This window comes from Trachemys scripta, chromosome 15 (assembly GCF_013100865.1).
Source record: "Trachemys scripta elegans isolate TJP31775 chromosome 15, CAS_Tse_1.0, whole genome shotgun sequence".
NCBI lineage: Eukaryota > Metazoa > Chordata > Testudines > Emydidae > Trachemys > Trachemys scripta.
Window position 1 is genome coordinate 11,936,109 of NC_048312.1, and position 17,841 is coordinate 11,953,949.

General features: G+C 42.6%; 1 protein-coding gene across 1 annotated transcript in view; it reads right to left on the reverse strand.

Annotated features, from left to right (window-relative positions):
* Positions 1 to 17,841, reverse strand: part of RIMBP2 (RIMS binding protein 2) — a 313,172-nt gene that overhangs the window by 127,909 nt on the left and 167,422 nt on the right. Inside the window, exon 3 of the mRNA XM_034791131.1 lies at positions 9,689 to 9,778. The gene's annotated coding sequence lies outside the window, so the exon portion shown is untranslated. The remainder of the gene's footprint in view (positions 1 to 9,688; positions 9,779 to 17,841) is intronic.

Consider the following 17,841-nt stretch of genomic DNA (forward strand, 5'->3'; position numbering starts at 1 on the left):
TTTGAGCCCCCAAAAGCCGGACATGTCCGGGAAAATCCGGACGTATGGTAACCCTAAGATAAGGGCCTGAGTCTGGGTTACAAAGGTAACTTGCCAGCAACTGTGGATGCTAATTATAGCTGAGAGGAGATATTTGGAGGGCGTGGGAAACATGGCTGTATGTACTGTGGGAGGCAGGACCACGAGAAGGCAGGAGTGTGGTGGCATTGCCTCACCATACACACATGAAACATCATGATGCAATGCTCTTAGTGTTGTTTCACAACTAGGTTTGCAAGCATTACTGAGGGCACCCTAAATCTTAAGACTGGTCTTCTAAAAGGATGAGAACATCTGCCTGTTGACACACAGAAAGTAACTGCAGTACCTTTATAAAACTGCAGTACCTTTATAAAAATAAATGAAAGTAATAGTAAAATACGCTTTGTGTCTTGAGCTTGTGATGGTGTCGTCTAGTGGCTGCTCCACAGAAAGGACAAAGACAATGCTGCCAACGATGACAAATCTCCTTTAGTCTAGGGGTTAAAAGTTATAAGTCTATCCATTTGGATAAGAAGGATCTCGATTCTAGTCTTTGCTCACCTATGTGGGTGATTTATATGAGGACTGTATCAGAGAAACACATGGTTTTGTTAAAATAAGAACTTCCTGCAGTAAAGTTAAAAGATGACAAAGAAATGGCAACCGAGTGGTACAGAAAAGGCAATTTTAGGGCCAATTTATTTTGGTTTTAAGATGTGGGGCTTGTCTACCAGGGGAAATAACCCGGAATAGCCATTGTGGAATAGCTATTCCACATGAATTCCCAAGTGGACACTCTTTCTCTGTGCTAAGAGTGTCTTTGTGCAGTTTAGCATAATCCACGATGGAAGTGGATTAGGCTGCGAGTGTGGAACAGCTATTGCACTTTAAATGCACATGCTAATTTATTTCACAAAAGCTTTCTTCTGTAGACAAGCCTTTAGTGATAGCCTACTACCCCACGGTAAGCATAAGGTTCATATCTAGTACTGATGACAAACTGACAAGTCAGATGGAGTCATAATTAATCCAGCATTTTGAATTAGTAAGAAGGTGTTTAACTTGTTAATGTGGCCTAGTGGATAACTCACTAGAGCAAGACTCAGGAGGCCTGGGTTCTATTCTACTGCCACTGGCTTGGTGGATGACCATGGTCAAGTCACTTCACCTCCCTGTGCCTCCATGTACCCATCTATAAAATGGAGATGATACTAACCTCCTTTGTAAAATGCTTTGAGATCTATGGATGAAAAGCACTATATAAGAGCTAAGTGTTAATTGTTTCAATCTCCAGGAGAGAGAGAGATATATGATATAGAAGACAGATAGATGTATGTATACTTCACTCATTAACAATTTTCTCAAGAAGCTTATTCATAGTCAATTATATCTAATATGATATATCTACATCATAGTTAAGAGATCTACCTACAATAATTGTATTTGAAAATACAAACTAAAGTCAGATTCTAGTCTCACAACTCATTTTTACCAGTATAACAGAGAAGCATCAGACCTAATGTCCTATTTGTTGGAGTGCAACTTTGTATATTCATAAATGTATCATTTTCCTTAATAATAAATCTTATTCTATAGTGTGGCTGACAAACATCCCTATTAGATTTTAACAAGGGATTACATGGTAATATGGTACATCCATTTACCAAAGGATTTCCAATTTTCTTTTGTCTACTAGTAATAGTTATCTAGATTTTTAAAAATGTTTCTTTGAAGTGTTGGTGAGTGTAGCGGGGTAGCCACCCGCTCCTGCCTGGGAAGGGTTAAAGCCAGCCCTGCAGAGGGCTGGGGTTGTGGAAGGAAAGACCTGGGCTGATCGGGGGAAGCAGCTGCAGCTGGGCCACGCCCCAATCGGAGCCCAGCTGGCCCTCTAAAGGCTTGAGCCAGGAGCAAGGAGATACTCTCTCTCTGCATTCAGAGAGAGAAGGGCCTGGCTGCAGGGAGCTAGGGACAGAGTACCTGAGTAGAGCAGGGCTGGGGAAAGGCAGAGGAGCTGGGGAGCTCCAGCCTGGAAAGCCCCAGGCTGTGGCTTAGCATTGAGCCAACAGGTATTGGAGGTTGCAAAGGGCAGCCCAGGGGTAGGCCAAGGCAGCAGGTCCAAACCCAACCTTGCCAGTGATGAGTAGCTTATACTGCAGTCTGCCCCAGGGAGTGGGGGCTAGTTGCTGACTGGCAGTGGCCTTATTCTGAGGCAAGCTGGGGGATAGTGGGTGGGGGTTCCCTGGGGAGGGGAGACCCAAAGAAAAAGGGGTACTGCCAGAGGACAGCCCCCCAGATAAAGCTGCACCGGGTCCTCGGAGGGACAAGGAGGCCAAGAAGCAGCGGTAAGGTGGATCACTGGCTTGCAGAGGGCGCTCTGGAGCTGGGATAAGCTAATTCCCGGAAGAGACCAGCAGGAGGTGTGAGTCTGCACCCAAGGTGTGAGTCTGCACCCTTACAGAGATCATTGCATGTTTCTGCTGTGGATTTTTTTTTCACATGGGAAATAAAAGGCCATGGGACCAGACAGCACATCCCAGAGTTCTTCTGACAATGTACCTTGGGAAAATTTGTATTAGAGATGTGCGGAATCTGCAGATGTTTTATCTGCCTGTCAGACAGAGAATATTTCATCCAAGGATCTCGAAGCCCTATAAAAAACACTTTAGCTTAATGATTTTCCAAATGGTCCCAATCATTTGTATCTAAACCTGCTCCTTTAGAGGTTCAAGACTTAATAAACAAAGATCTCTGCATATTTTCATTCTGCACCTTGGGAAGAAACAGAGGAAACATGTCTCCATAAATAATAATATTTTGTACTTCCACAGCACATTCTAACCAGGACTTTCTTCTCCTGAGGATTTTGCATTAAATCACACAGACAACTGTGATCTGATTTCCTATATACAGTACCCAGAACAGCAGCGGAGTGTTCCAGGAGTCTATCACTCCCTTATTTTTGTTTTCCAAAATATGCACTAAAAGTGATTTTAATGATCTCTCCAACAAGCTGTCTGTTTAAGAACATATGGGATATGCCTGAAATTGAATTACAGATTGAGCATATCTAACAAAGCCCCCAGTGGCAAAGACAGTTGACCTAGATAGATCCATAGTAAACAGTCATGATTTCATGAGAGAAACACTGGGAACATTTTGCTCTGTGATGACTCTGCGTTAAATGCACACAAATGAGTGTGTCATCCACAAAGCTTTTCATTCCATATATTACCACACATCAAACACTTCTGTCACTTGGGTTGGTTATGAAATCTAGAATATTAATGAAGCATCTTCAGTTTTTTGTAATACTTAAATCCAAAGACTATGGAGTTACTAGAAAAATACCACAGTTTATTTCATTGGTAAGGAGCTCATTTAGCCAAGCAGTGAAAGAACATTCTTGCCTGTGCCAAATACAGTTTACTTACACTGATAAATGCTCTCTGCAGGCCTGCAGTTTATTCTGCCATAGGCAGACCACAACTGCCGAGATCAGACTAATTTACCTGTTACAGAGATAAGCACCGTAATACTCTGCTTTAATATTGGATGTTGGTGAACCAGCCAACTTCTCATACTACTATCTCTGAGAAAACATCATCTCATATAAGGAAGAGGTTACATTTTTCTGTTCATTATTGTTCATATAAAATATATACATTAGAAACATTCTGAACATGCAATGTACACACTACCCATGTTTATATATGCATATCAGCAAGCAATCAGAACTTACATAAACTGCACTCACTTTCAGTATGCAAAACCTGCATGCATGCATAGTAAAGGAACTTCTCCCCTAGGCAAAGGGCCAGCACAAGAGCTATGCACAATTAAATACCACTTAAGACTTATTTTGGAGGCTTAAGTGTTGTACAGTCTCTGTAATGCCCTTTGCATAGGAATGAATTTTTCACCCTTTGTGCTGTGCACAAAACAGTTAATGGTTCCTCTACTGGTTTGGCCTGTTTTCACACAAAATTGCCCTGGTTGTATGCATATATCCTTATTTGTGTCCATAGAATTGCTGGGCCAATTTAGGTGCTTGTTTTTCAAAATTCAGTCTTAATGAGTTAAAAAATAAACCCTGTACAAAAAGAAATGAAAATGGTTCTTATTGTGATTTGTATGTGACCATAATGAGTTTATTTTAATGTATTCTCTCTCTTTGAGGGCTGATCTTTAATGGTGTTAAAACTCTTCCTATCTTTAATACGTAGCAGTTGTATAGAGGTTTACATTTTCAAAAATACTAGACAAACTAACCCATACTCCCAAATCCCTCTGGCTATTATCAGTGAAAATGAGGTACAGAAGGTTACATGATTTGCCTAAATCCACACAGCAAATCTAAGGATAGAATTCCTAGGTCCCAGCCCTGTGCTTAGACCACTACACCCTTCTGCCTCATGGCTGTTTTTTCTAACATTAGTTTATTTTTCATTACACTTTAAATTTTTCTATTTCACAGTTTTTCCTAAAAATACTTCCTTACTCTATACCCTCCAATTAATTATTTTTGCCCTATCAGTTTGAGAAGGCGACATGCTCATGGGAGCCTACAAAAATATTCCACACAGAATATTAAGTATTTTTGTATTGGAATACCAATTATCTCCTTGCAGACTTTGAGGAAGGAGCAGAGCAAAACCACCTCTGTGCATCTGTAATTAAGAATCCTGATAATGAATTTCACTCTCTTAATCACAGCTACAAGTGAGCCGATTGCCAAGCCTGACTCGGAAAGCAGAGCGAGAACTTGTGCTAGGAAAATGGCTCCATACATGCTGAAAGCTTTCTCTGTATTCCATAATATTGTCCACACCACCCAGGGCCGGCTCTGGCTTTTTTGCCGCCCTAAGCAAAAAAAGCCTCCCACCGCCCCCTGCCGGGGAGTGCGGCAGGAGAGGGCGCCGAACCCGGCCGCGGCCCCGCTCTCCCCAGCAGCCGGAGCAACGGGAGGAGGGCGGAGAGCCCAGCCGGGGCCCCGCTCTCTCCGACCGGCCGGAGCGGCGGGGGAGGGCGGCGAGCCCGGCCGCGACCCCTCTCTCCCCAGGTGAGCGCCACCCCCCTCCAGTTGCCGCCCCAAGCACATGCTTGGAGGGCTGGTGCCTGGAGCCAGCCCTGACACCACCACACACACTCAAATTGTCATAGCTCCATTGACTTAAGTATAGAGACAGACCCTCACCTGCCTAAACTGTCATCACTCCTCAGTTGCTGTACATTGTCATGTACGTCAATGGAGCTTTAACAATGTACACCAACTGAGGATCTACCCTTTGGTGCCACAATAGCATTGTTTGGTGAGGGGTCTCAGTCTTGGCCTCTGATGTCACAGCTCTTTTCCTGGCACTTAGTGCAAGAATTTGGAGGACTTGCTCCTGCTTCCATTGAAGTCAATGGGAAGTTTTGCAGGACTGGGCCCTAGAGATTTTTAAAAGCCCCAGGTGTGTCTGAGACCTGCTCCACGAATCTCCTGGATGGGTATTTGTGCTTGGCCACTAGCCATGGTTTAAAGGAGCTCACCACAGGTGCTTCAGTCTGCAGGTAATTGTGCCTGTGCTATGTCAGGGCCTAAAGTGTAGAACCCCAAATAATCCATATCTCCTAACTTTAAAAACAGCTTAGAACGGTTTTATTCTGAGCAATTTGTTCTCTTTTAGTTTGACTGCTGTTACCCTATTATCTCTTCCTTCTGTCACATTTCGGTTTTTCCTCAGGCACTCACTTCATATACAATTGGTTTTATTTTATTTTTTTTAAAAGGTTTTAGGGGACAGATCTTTGAATTTTCCTTTTTAAAATGGGTGGAATTCAGACTGTAAGCTCTTTGGGGCGGGGACTATTTTTGTTCTTTGTACAGTTCCTGGCACAGTGAGGCCTTGGTCCGGTCCAGGACTGGGGTTCCTAAATACTACAATACTAATACTACTAATGGGTTAGTTTTAACCTATAAATCCCTACATAGTGTGGGTTAAACGAGATGTAGTTTCTCTCTGCCTGATATACTGTCACAATCCAGATATCCAGAAGCAGTGGAGCTAGAGCCCCTTTAATCTATAGGAGATGGAGCTGCTTGCGGGTCATTCCTGGAGAAGTCCTCTCTTGGTTGGCCAGAGCCCAGATTTGTTAACCTTCAGGCATGCTGCAAAGCTCATCTTTTCTCGTTCTTCGTTAACACAGCTGGGGAGAGTGTGTGCTGAGGTGGATCTATTTATGGGAAGTCACTTGTTTATATTTATACTGTCATTTTGAATGTAGGGGATAGGTACCCAGAGCACTACATGAGTTTCAGTGAGCTGTATTTTATACATCTTAAGAAACAAACAAATAAATAAATAAAAACAATTGGTGAAATCTGAGCTCATTGAAGTCAATGGTAGTTTTGCCTCAACTTTAATGGGGCCAGGATTTCACCCTTTGTATTTTAAATTTGTTTTTGCAAGGTTGTTCAGTACCTTGAGCAGAGAGAGGTGCTTTGTAGCTATAATTTATTATTATTACTATTACAACTACTACAACTACAATAAAGGTAATTAGAGCTAAAATGCTTCAATACTTTCTTAAGCCTTCCCTGCATTAGCCACACATGCTACATTTGTCTGAGGTAGAATGTAAACTGCATGGGAAATGGACCTTATCTTTATGTGACTAGTGAAGGGCACACTTGGCGAGCTCTGTAAACAACGGTAGTGGGGAAAGGATGATGCTGGAACTAAGCTAGAAAGGTATTTAGAAGAAAAACCACCATGACAGAGAACCACTAGACAGATGGGGTGGATAGATCTAAATAAGCCATATGGCCTCATTCCATCCCAAAATAATAATATGCCACTGATTTATATAGGAACCACTTTGATTCCTCTCCAATCTGCTCTGAAGAGCAGAAAATTTCAGTTCTGTTTAGAGACCATGTGCTATGTATGAAGTCATACAGTACATGTATACCACCCTCTATTCTCAACCGTTCACCTTTATCAATCAGCCCGGGCTGGCTCAGGGATTAAACAGCACAAGTTTTAGCTCAGAATTTCAGTCCTGATCCTACATATTTGAAATATGCACTTCAAAGGGGCCTAAGTGAGCTAGGCAACCAACTCCAATTAATCTTTGATGTTTGCAGTGTTCTTGCAGTCTCTGATATGAGTTACTTCTGGGGGAATTCTGTGCCACTGCGCATGTGCAGAATTTATGTCCCCTACAGATTTCTTTGCTTCCCCACAGAAAAATGGACTTTCTGACAGGGAAGCAAAGGGAAGACACAAGAGCGGTCATGTGACCCTCCCCAGGAGTATCTTTTGGGGGTCCACGGCAGCCAGCCGAGAGATAAATCACTGTGGGGCAGGAGGCAGGATGGATGGCTCCTACCCTGCACTGGGCTCAGCTGCTAGTCTCGGCTGGGCTGGGGAGGACAGGACTTCCTCTTCCCCTGCATGGCATCCAGGGCTGGGTCAGACCCACCCCCAGATTTCTCCCCTGGCTGCAGGAAGCTCTGCAAACTCCCTCCTCCCCTGCTTCCTGCATCCATCGCTCCTTAGCTGCAGGGAGAGGGATCCCTGTACAGGGAGCTGCTCCCCCATCCGCCCAACCCCCATGAATCCAGACCCCCTCATACCCAGACCCTCTTGTCAAGCCTCACCCCCCACACTAAGCCCCACTTCCCATGTACCTGGACCACCCTGATGAGCCACCCGCACCCAGATCTCCATCCCACTGAGCCCCAACCAGCTGCACCTAAATCCTCACCCCACTGAGTCCCATTCCCCCAGCATCTAGACCTCCCACTAAGCCCCCACACTGAGACCCCCTGCTGAACTCTATCCCCACACCCCCAGACCGACCCCCCCTTGCTGAGCCCCAACCACCTTCACTCAGACCCCCCTGCAGAATCCCATTACTGTTGCACCCAGAACCCCCCAACAAGCCCCCCGCACCTGGATCCCCCACTGAGCCACCCACACCCAGATTGCCCCACACAGAACCCTCTCAACCCACGCCTGGATCCCCCCACACTAAGCCCCTCCACACTTGGATCCTGCCTTGCTGAGCCTGCCTGCCCATACCTGGTGCACCTGGCATGGATGGGCAGGGCCCTGGGTGTTTCTGGGGCAGGCTCGGTTCTTGCGTTGTGTCAGGGTTGGGTGCAGCCTCACCGCTGATCACTGTGCAGGGGGAGCTGCACAGTGATCTCCCACCTCTCTGCAGCCAGTGGCCTGTGCTCCCAAATTTCGTGCTGGAGCCTCCACACTTATTGACAAATAAAATTTGCAGAATTTTAAAATATTGTGTGCACAATTTTAATTTTTTTGGTGCAGAATTTTTAATGTTTTGGCACAGAATGCCCTCAGGAGTAATGAGTTACGTGCACGACTAGCCCTCTAAGCCAATGTGAGAATCCAGTCTAGAGTAATATTTTTTGGCTCAATCTAAACTTGTTTAGGGTCTAGATTGTGAGTATCCCTTGTGCAGCCACAAGGTACCTCTTTTCCCATCTCACATGCTCCATGCACGGTCACTTAAAGTTGTAACCCCTGCACTCAGGGAAATGCAGGGACAGTTCCCTTGGTGTCCCTCCCTGGGGGAGGAGGCACATTGCCCCAAACTGACTCACAGCACAGGCCAGGCACAGCAGCCAACAGAGAGAACTCTCCTAAAGGATGATGCAGCTTTTTCAGTTTTTCTGTGCACCGAGCCAGTCAGGGTGGGATTGTGCCTTGTTTGGGCATAATCTCTCCTTACACTTCTTCTGGAGCAGCGCAACACACACACACACACACACACACACACACACACACACTCACTCACTCTCACTCTCTCGGCAGATGGCTAGATGCTACAGCTTGGCCCTCAAAAGCCACAGCTAACCACTCGTGGGAAAGGTTCAATTTGTCATGGTTTTCTTGTCAGATCTTGCTCCAGTTGAGGCTTATAGCTAGACTGAGTGCAGAGCTCCAGGGGAAGGTTCCAGAAGGACTGTGCCTCAGGAACCACAATCTCTTCCTGAGTTCCTAGGTAGACAGAGGTAGAGCACAGGTTGCACCAGTCATAGGTCCCAGACTTGCATCCTCCCCAGCCATTTCAGGCTGAGGGGTTTATGAACTTCCTCAGACACACTGTCCACTAGGCAAGCACAAGATGGCAGAGAATTAGATGCCAGAGAGTCAAAAATAGAAGTGGTTAAAATGTTTTTTGTTTTTTTTGGCAAACTGAAATTTATTGATACATTGTCAGTTTTGATTAAAAAACAAGAAAAATTGACAAAAATCCGGGGGAAAATTGTTTTTGTCAAAAATTTACATGGGGTGGGTGGAAATAATTTCCTGATGAGCTCTAGTGAAAACCACTGCAAACAGCAATTTTTGCCAAAACCGCACAGGAACTTAGAGTACAATGAGAAGATGCTTCAATGACAAATCACACCTCACCAATGTTTGTCTGTGTGTCTTAATTATTCATTTTCTTCTGGGGAGTAATATTTGTTCACAAAAAAATACACTGTTCATGAATTCAAATGTGGTTTTAAAACAAAACATGTCCTTTGTGGGTCACTAGCAGAGAAGCAGCGCGACTGTGCTGTTTGCTTTTAGCAGCTCGGCAGTGTGGCATCAATGATAAATGGATGTGAGAATTCTATTAGCATGTCTTCATACTGAGATGTTACCTGGTCATATTGCAGTGCCTTGTGGGAAAGACTAGCATATTGAAGGCTCAAGCGATTCTTCTCTTGCACAGCATCCTTCAGTTCATTTTCCTAGAACAGAAGAAAAGGTGTTACAGGCCACTCATCTACAGTCTTTTAAAGTGCATGTATCTTAAGTAATCAATGGGTGTGCTTTACTGGATATTAACACAGTCAGGCACAAAGCCGAAGGTCCTGAAGGTGCAAAACCTGCAGAGCTATTATGGACTATAAATGACTGCCACCACATTTTTCAATAGGGGATTTGGAGTTGGTAAAGTGGGTGAATCTGATTAAAGACACACAGATGAAGGGACATGACTCGACTCCACAGACCAGACAAGTGAAATACACAACTCTCCATGGAGTTAATGAGAGCCCTACCCTTGCAGCAGCATGACTTGAAGATGGCAAGATTCTTGCCCTAGCTTTTCCTGAAGAACCAGAAGGGAAGAGAAACCAGCAGGACCCTCAAAGTCAGAAGTTCACAATACACCACAGCTACCACAGAGAGTCAGCGATTACTGAGGAGCAATTCTCTCCATTTTCTAATATCCACATACAGCACCTGGATACCACAGTGATAGGCACTTCAGACGTGAGAACAGAAAGATAATATAGCCCCAGGTGTTATCTACAGCTGTAGCTAGGTATACTGGTGGGCAACATGGCTGTAATGGGGTCCTCGGTGAGCCGAGGAGCCTAGCAGTTAGCGTCTACTCTATCATGGGGCAGAGGTAGTGGAGACCAGGCCCATCCACTCCACCGGGCTCTAGCCTAGGGCCCTAGGAAGGTCAGCAGCATTTGGTATCCAGGAGGGGCCCTTTGAGCTACCTTCTGTGGGTTGCTTCCTTCCCTCAGCTTCTGGTCCCAGATAAGGGGAAAAGAAAAAGTAAAAAGGAAACCAAAACGGCCAGCCTCGGCTGGGCTCTGTTCCTTCAAGGCAGCTTCTCCAGCCCCTTTCAGAAGGAACCTTCAGGGTAGGTCTGCACTCCTCCCCCGCCTCCCCTTTCTGAGCTGGGTTGCTCCCTTTTCAAGGCTGTCTCCAGTTGGAGCATGCTCTGGAGGGTTGGAGGGGCCCAGTATCATCATCATTTAACCCCTTCCATCCCAGTGTGGGGTTTGTATACCCCATCAGAATGGCACTATAAGGAACATGAAATAAAGAAGAGTTAACAAACCACAAAAGATTAGGTGGTTAACGTTCTGTCTTTGGGAACGAAAGAGGCTATTTCAGGTGACATAACTGAGAATTTATATAAATCCTAAATCAGGCAGGGTCCTCTGCCTGTTCTGAAAACCTTTTTTTTTTTCTTTTTTTTTTCAGAAGTTCAAGAATGGTGACTATATGAAATCAAAGTCTTTCAGAGCCATCCCAAGGAAAACGACTACTGAAAGCATTTTGGCAATGAGTGAGACTTGACTGAAAGGGCTGGGTAAAAAAAACAATTTATATTGGCTGAGCTGTGAATTTTTCCAATAGGGTACATTTTAGATTCTGTTCTATTAATAAAACCAGATCAAAGTACAACACATTCAGTCAGTTCATGTATTTATTTTTTTTTAATTTAAAAACCTAAAGTAGGCTGACGTTAACCCCTGATGAAAGTTGCAATCTCGGGGTTAACGTTAGGATTTTTGCTGACCTACGTAACCTGGAACAGCCCGACCCACAGGTTTTCATTACTACAGTGCCAACTGAAAATTCAGCTCAAGTTAGATAAAAGAATCACTAGGTTTGTAAACCTCTCAATAGCCCCACTGGCTCCCAAACATAACTCTTTGAAACTCCACTGATCTGCTTGGCAGACAGAGCTCTTCTCACTCTGCTTAGGTATCAGGCAAAGCAGCTGGAATAGAACTGCTCAAAAGTTTTCACACACAATATGTTGTTTGTGAACATTTCTTTTAAAAAGCCAACTTTTTGTGAAAAATCCTTCCCACTAACAATACTTTCCACTTTTTGCAAATTTTTCACAATATTTTTAACCAAAAATTTTCTGGAAATTTCAAACAAAATCATTTTCAAAATCACTATCAATTTTTATTATTTATCAAAAACAGATTTTCAATAGGATGTGCTTTTCAGTAAACAAAAAATTCCATTTCAATTTTTTTCCATGATATTTCAACCAAACATTTTCTTTAAGCAAAATCATCATCCACATTTTTGGTTTACCAAAACTCAAGTTTTGAGTAAGAGAATGTGGTTTTCAGTAAACAAAAAATGTTGATAACAATTCAGTTAAAAAATGCCAGTTAAAATAATTGCAAAATATTTCACAATAAAATGGAAAATGGGTCCATTTCAAATTCTGTTAAATGGAAACAACTTTGGAATTTAAAAGTTTGCTTTACATCTCCTCCTCTCCCTCTTGCACTCCCGTACCCACTTTTACAGCCAGCTCAAAGTTGCATAGGGAACCGGGAACTAAAACAAGCCTAACTGGCTTCCATACTGTGTGAAAAAAGTCACTGCTATTGAGCTTCCTTGTGCTCGGTTGCAGCCCACAAACACAGCGAACCTCAAGCACAAGGCTGAATTTGAAGGGGATTGATAGTCAGTGTAATTAGCACAGCTAATTTTTTACATTTTAAAATACCATCCTGACTCTCTCATCCCCAGCACAATTGTAAGATCTCTTCCCCTGACTTTTCTGAAGCTCTCCTCTGGCTATTAAATATCGACTGCTACTACGCTGAGCATAAAAAGAGAGAGGCTGCACTTTGCAGAGTATTCAGTCTCCTAGGTGCAGATGTATCATCTCACACATAAGAAGCTCATTAATTATAATTTCTCAAATTCTGTTCAATCCGTTGATCAGGATGCAATTAAAAGTGGCAGTCATACTCTGTGGGATGCTAGACAGTTCTGTGGGGCAAAACAACGAGAATTTCATAGCTTGTGTTCCATTTTAAAAGCTGTGAACTAAGTCAATACATATTTTTAGGATATGAGCAAACTGCACAAAAATAGAACAAACCCTTGGATATGCATTTTTTTGCATTATGAAGCATTAAGTCATTTGTACAAAACCATAAATTTGCACTGTACTTTACAGAGAATAAGACATGTCACTTCCTCTTTACATTTTATAGGTCTTACCCTGTGTCACCGAAGACGGAAGGAGGTTTGCCATTGACTTCAGTGGGTCAGATTCTCAGCTGGTATAAATCAATATAGCTCCACTGACTTCAATGGATTTGGGACAACTAAACAGTAACTAGCAACAGAGGGTCCTGTGGCACCTTTGAGACTAACAGAAGTACTGGGAGCATAAGCTTTCGTGGGTAAGAACCTCACTTCTTCAGATGCATCTGAAGACTAACATGGCTACCCCTCTGATACTAAACAGTAACTGATGATCTAGCCCAATGAGTGAAGGATCTGGCCCTAAGACAGCCATGGCAAATTGCAAAATATGAAGTGAAGGAAAGCAGTTCAATGGAGGGAGAGGGTAACATGCCTTATCTCAGATAGCTTGTGTCTTCAGCAGAACTATACCAATATAGATTCAAAAGGGTGAAATACTGGCTCCACTGAAGTCAACGGAACTTTTGCCGTTGACTTTAATGGGGTCAGGATTTCACCCGTACAATTTAAGCCTGGGAGAAACTGATAGTCTGACATTGAAATTCATGTATTACCAAACACATTTGTTATGTGGCATAGATAAAATCATCATTGCTGTAAGATTGTTATGATCTAATATGATCTCTTGCATAACACAGGCCAAAAAACCTCACTGGTTTTGGCACTGAGCCAATAACTTCTGTTTGCGCTGTATCACATCTTCTAAAAAAGAGCCAGTCTTGATTTAAAAACTTCAAGTGACAGAGAATCCACCACATCCTTAAGCAAGTTGTCCCAATGGTAATTGATTTCACCGCTAATATTGGCACCTAATTTCTAGTCTGAATTGGTCTAGTTTCAGCTGCCAACCACTGGATCTTGTTACACATTTTTCTGCTAGACTATAGAGCCATCTAATTATGAGAAATCTCTGCCCCCTATAGATATTTGTAGAATGTCATCAAGTCACCCGTACCCTTCCCTTGGATAAGCTAAATAAAGATTTGTAGTTTGGAATAGTACAGATGTTTGTCATGTATATTGCATAACAATCGTGGCAGTTGGACAAACGATGAGCAAATTAAATGTGTAGTGTAACACTGCTTACTGCAGCAGATGCTTAATCTAGTCTTTAAAATTATTATTACGAGGAAATCAGGCAGAAATAAAAAACAAAGAGTGCAAAAACTAGGCCAGCATGCTTCAGACTGTTTTAATTCTCCAGAAAGGAAACTAGTTCTATGAGACAGAGCGCAGAGCCATTTGGCTGGCCCTTAATCCTACCTGAAGGGAGATATATTTTATCACGTTATGTGCAAGGATGAACTAAAATAGGACAGTAACCACCTCAGTTTCACTGGACCTTAGTTCTAAGCTATTTGTTTGCACTTACATTTGTTGTTCACTATGGTTGTCATTTCTTTCACTGATTTGCTTTATGGAATACGCCGCCTCACGACATTTGCCAAAGTAAACAACCGCCCTGGCTCCCCATCACAAATACAACTTTAGGGATAAAGAATTATTTGTGACAGCAGCATCTGCTGGCAGAATTCTAGCCTGAACAATATATAGAACAAAACTTAACTGTAGACCAGGCCTGTTTTATGTCAACACCCCTGACCAATGCAGCTATGCTGACCTAGCCCCCAGTGCAGGCACGGCCATGTTGACGGAAGATGTAGCATCTAGCATTGTTCATGGAGGTGGTTTTCCTACATCAATAGAAAACCCCTTTATCGGTTTAGGCTGCATCTACACTATGCCAGCATAACTATGACAACCTAGCTATGTCAGTATAGTCTCCAAAGTGTAGACATACCCACAACCACAACAATCAAGACACCCAGATGCTCAGGTCTTTTCCTGAAATTTCTACAGTGATATCATCATTTATTTATAAGCTTTCTGATGGTACTCATCACGGTAGTATTGGTGCACCACACATACATTAATAGATGTATTCTTAGAACACCTTTATCTTCTCTCTTTCAGAGATGCAGAGCAAAGGCACAAAGAGGTTAAATGACATATCCCAGGTCACACACAAAAAATCAATGGCAAATCCAGGAACTTCTGAGGTCTGGTCAACACTTAAAATTTAGGTTGACATAGTTGTAGGGCCCTGGGCGTGAAAAATATATATCCATGAGAGCAGTAACTTTGCCAACCTAACCCCTGGTGTAGACGCAGGTAGATCAATGGAAAAATGCTTCTGTTGATCCACCAAGTCACAGGAATAACCAACCAAATCATTCAATATTCTGCCTGTATGTCACCCATCAGTTCCACTTCAAATGCTTCCCCACCATCACTCAGAACCTACACCTTCATCCTGAAAAGACGACACTTGGCCTTAACTCTGACCATGTTAGCAGTTACGCAGTACGTCCATGTATTCTGAAGATTAATATAGCACTGGCATGGCTTTTATAAATTACACTGTACAGAGCTCTATTCTTTGGTTTGTAGTGATATATATTAAGTGAGGTGGGTGTCCGATAACAAATGACAGCTGAGAGACATGTTTTCCTATAATAGAATAAGTTTTGTTAATGAGTAATCTCTGTTGTTAGCACCCAATGTATGTAAATGCACAATCAATTGGTTAGTAATCGTTCCAAATTTGGTGGTAATTTTTTATATAGAAATTTCAGAACTGAATTCTGGATACACACACACACATATGGCTATACACTCACACATGCATGTGTTGTGTGTGCGCATAAACATGCACAAGCTGGTGTTTCATATTAATTTGGGAGTTAAGGTTGTGGGTGGGAGAAGTAGCTGAGGTTGAGAAGAGGTATGCATTGGTGCTGATAGCTATTCACACTGCTAGCTATCAATATTGATACGTATTTTCCAACGTATGCCCCCCTGTAGCCTTCTGACATGTCTCATGCTATCCCCACCCACACTTCTTTACCTTCAAAGAGCGCCACTCCATCCCCTGCACATTCCTTGCTGCATCCCATTCCATTCATGCCCAAATCATCCTCATGCTTCCTCCGTGCACAGCCTCTTCCTCTCAGTCTCCCCAGGTGGTTGGTCAGTACACAGACTCTCACTACAGAACACATTCACTACTAAATTCAATACTTTTTTAAAGTAGTGCTTTGGTGTCTCTGGATGGAAGGCCACATGGAAATTCAAACTAATATTATTACACGTACCCTTATTATTATGTTTACCCTTCAACTCCTTAACAGGATTTTTGCAATATGTGGGATGTGCTTGGGACTTTGGAAAAATATATGAGCCTGAAATGTGTTGGGGAAACACTCATAGACAACAACATAAAACGAGCTGCCTGGCCTGAGTTTTTGCACTAACTTTAATTTTTTCATTTCAAAATATTTATTTTATTGCTTTTGTGTCTTTTGTATGGTCAGATTGTTGACCTTGCAGGAGGAGAGACAGATATTGCATAAGGGTGCAGAGAAGTATTTCGATGAAGTATGCACCTCACTTTCGAATCTCTCTAGGATGCTCTTGTGGGCATTCACTATGAAACTTCCATAGCCTACATAAGTTTGGTGAGCTGGGAGTATAAAGATGAAGAACAGTTAAACAACCAATAAATATGTGCCTGCAATAAGAGTTCTGTCTATTCAAGAACGTGACATACCAACAACTCACATGATTTTTCCCATGTTAAACTCACTCTGTGCAGTCTGTGCCAGCACACAGTACCTCTAGGCCTGTTTTTCCTTCTTTCAGTCTGCCCCTTCTTTAATGGGTAACTAACAGGTACAGACACCACCTTTTACACACAAGGAACAGGGATTTAAATAACTACAAATGTCCATAGCGTATACAGAAAAATATATACATTTCTCATGTGTGCTGTATCTAATACCAGAAAACATAACTAAAACAGAGAGTGTGTAACTACCACGGTTGTGATTCCAATCATTCTCTACAGTGACAACGTCTACATTCTAGCTCTTACAAATGCTAATTCCAGACACAGCTCCCTCCCCTTACAGCCTCCTGCTGAGAGGGAAGAAGGTCAAGAAATGCACGGGGCCACCATCACAAATGACAGACAAGCTAGCAACAGGTCAGATATGTCCTCGTTGCCTCTAGCTTGTCACTCAGCATCAGGATCTTCTGTTACCTACAGCCTTACTGTCACTTGTACCGAGCTATTTTGCCAAAAAACTAAAAGAACCGTGCAGAGAGAGATGGATCTCAGTGTTGGGCTTGAAGAAGATATGTGCAGTTAGTTTAGGCGCTTCCATAAATTGGATTCAGGGTTTTCTCCACTGCTTGCCAAACTGACAGCTACCCAATTCAATTTAAAATGGAAACCTGTCTAAAATCGTTCTAATCCCACCCCTTCTGTGTTTCCCTTTTATACAAATAGATTTGGGCTGCTGCGTCTTCTGTTTTTTTTTATTTTAAACTAGGGAATTCTCCCTCCCCCCAACCATTTATTCACAGTGCATATCAGTTCTGATCATTTAATTAATATAGCCACATACTATTACAGAGTCAAATGAGGTCTAATGTTTAACCTATTCAAGTCAATCTCCCCCAGCTGTTGATAAAGACGAGTAGGCTGAAGATTAAGAACTCATCAAGCCAATACTCCAAGACACTGTACATAAACATATGACAAGGAGAACACTGATTAAATGTCATCAGACTAATGTGCAAGTAAAAAGAAAACAGTCTTTCATGCTCCCAAAGCAACTTCACAACAGCCTCTGCAGTCTTGACAATGCGTTTAAATTATTAGCTAAGCAGCCTGTCACCCCTTTCTAATGATGTCTTTAAGCAAATATCAATTTTAAAAACCAAGGACTTGAAGCAGCTTCCATTATTACTCTGATAATAGAGAATGTGCATCCAAAATTTTTGAAAACAGGGAGATGAATGCTGGAAATTAAAGATAAGAGAACAAACAACAGAAGCTTAATTTAGAAATATCCCCTCATAGAAACGAAAGTATTTGCTGTGACAATGAGGAACAGATTAGTATCAACTAGATGCAAAAAAAAAAAAAAACAAAAAACAAAAAACCCAACTCCTAAAAAAACATTTTCTAATAAAT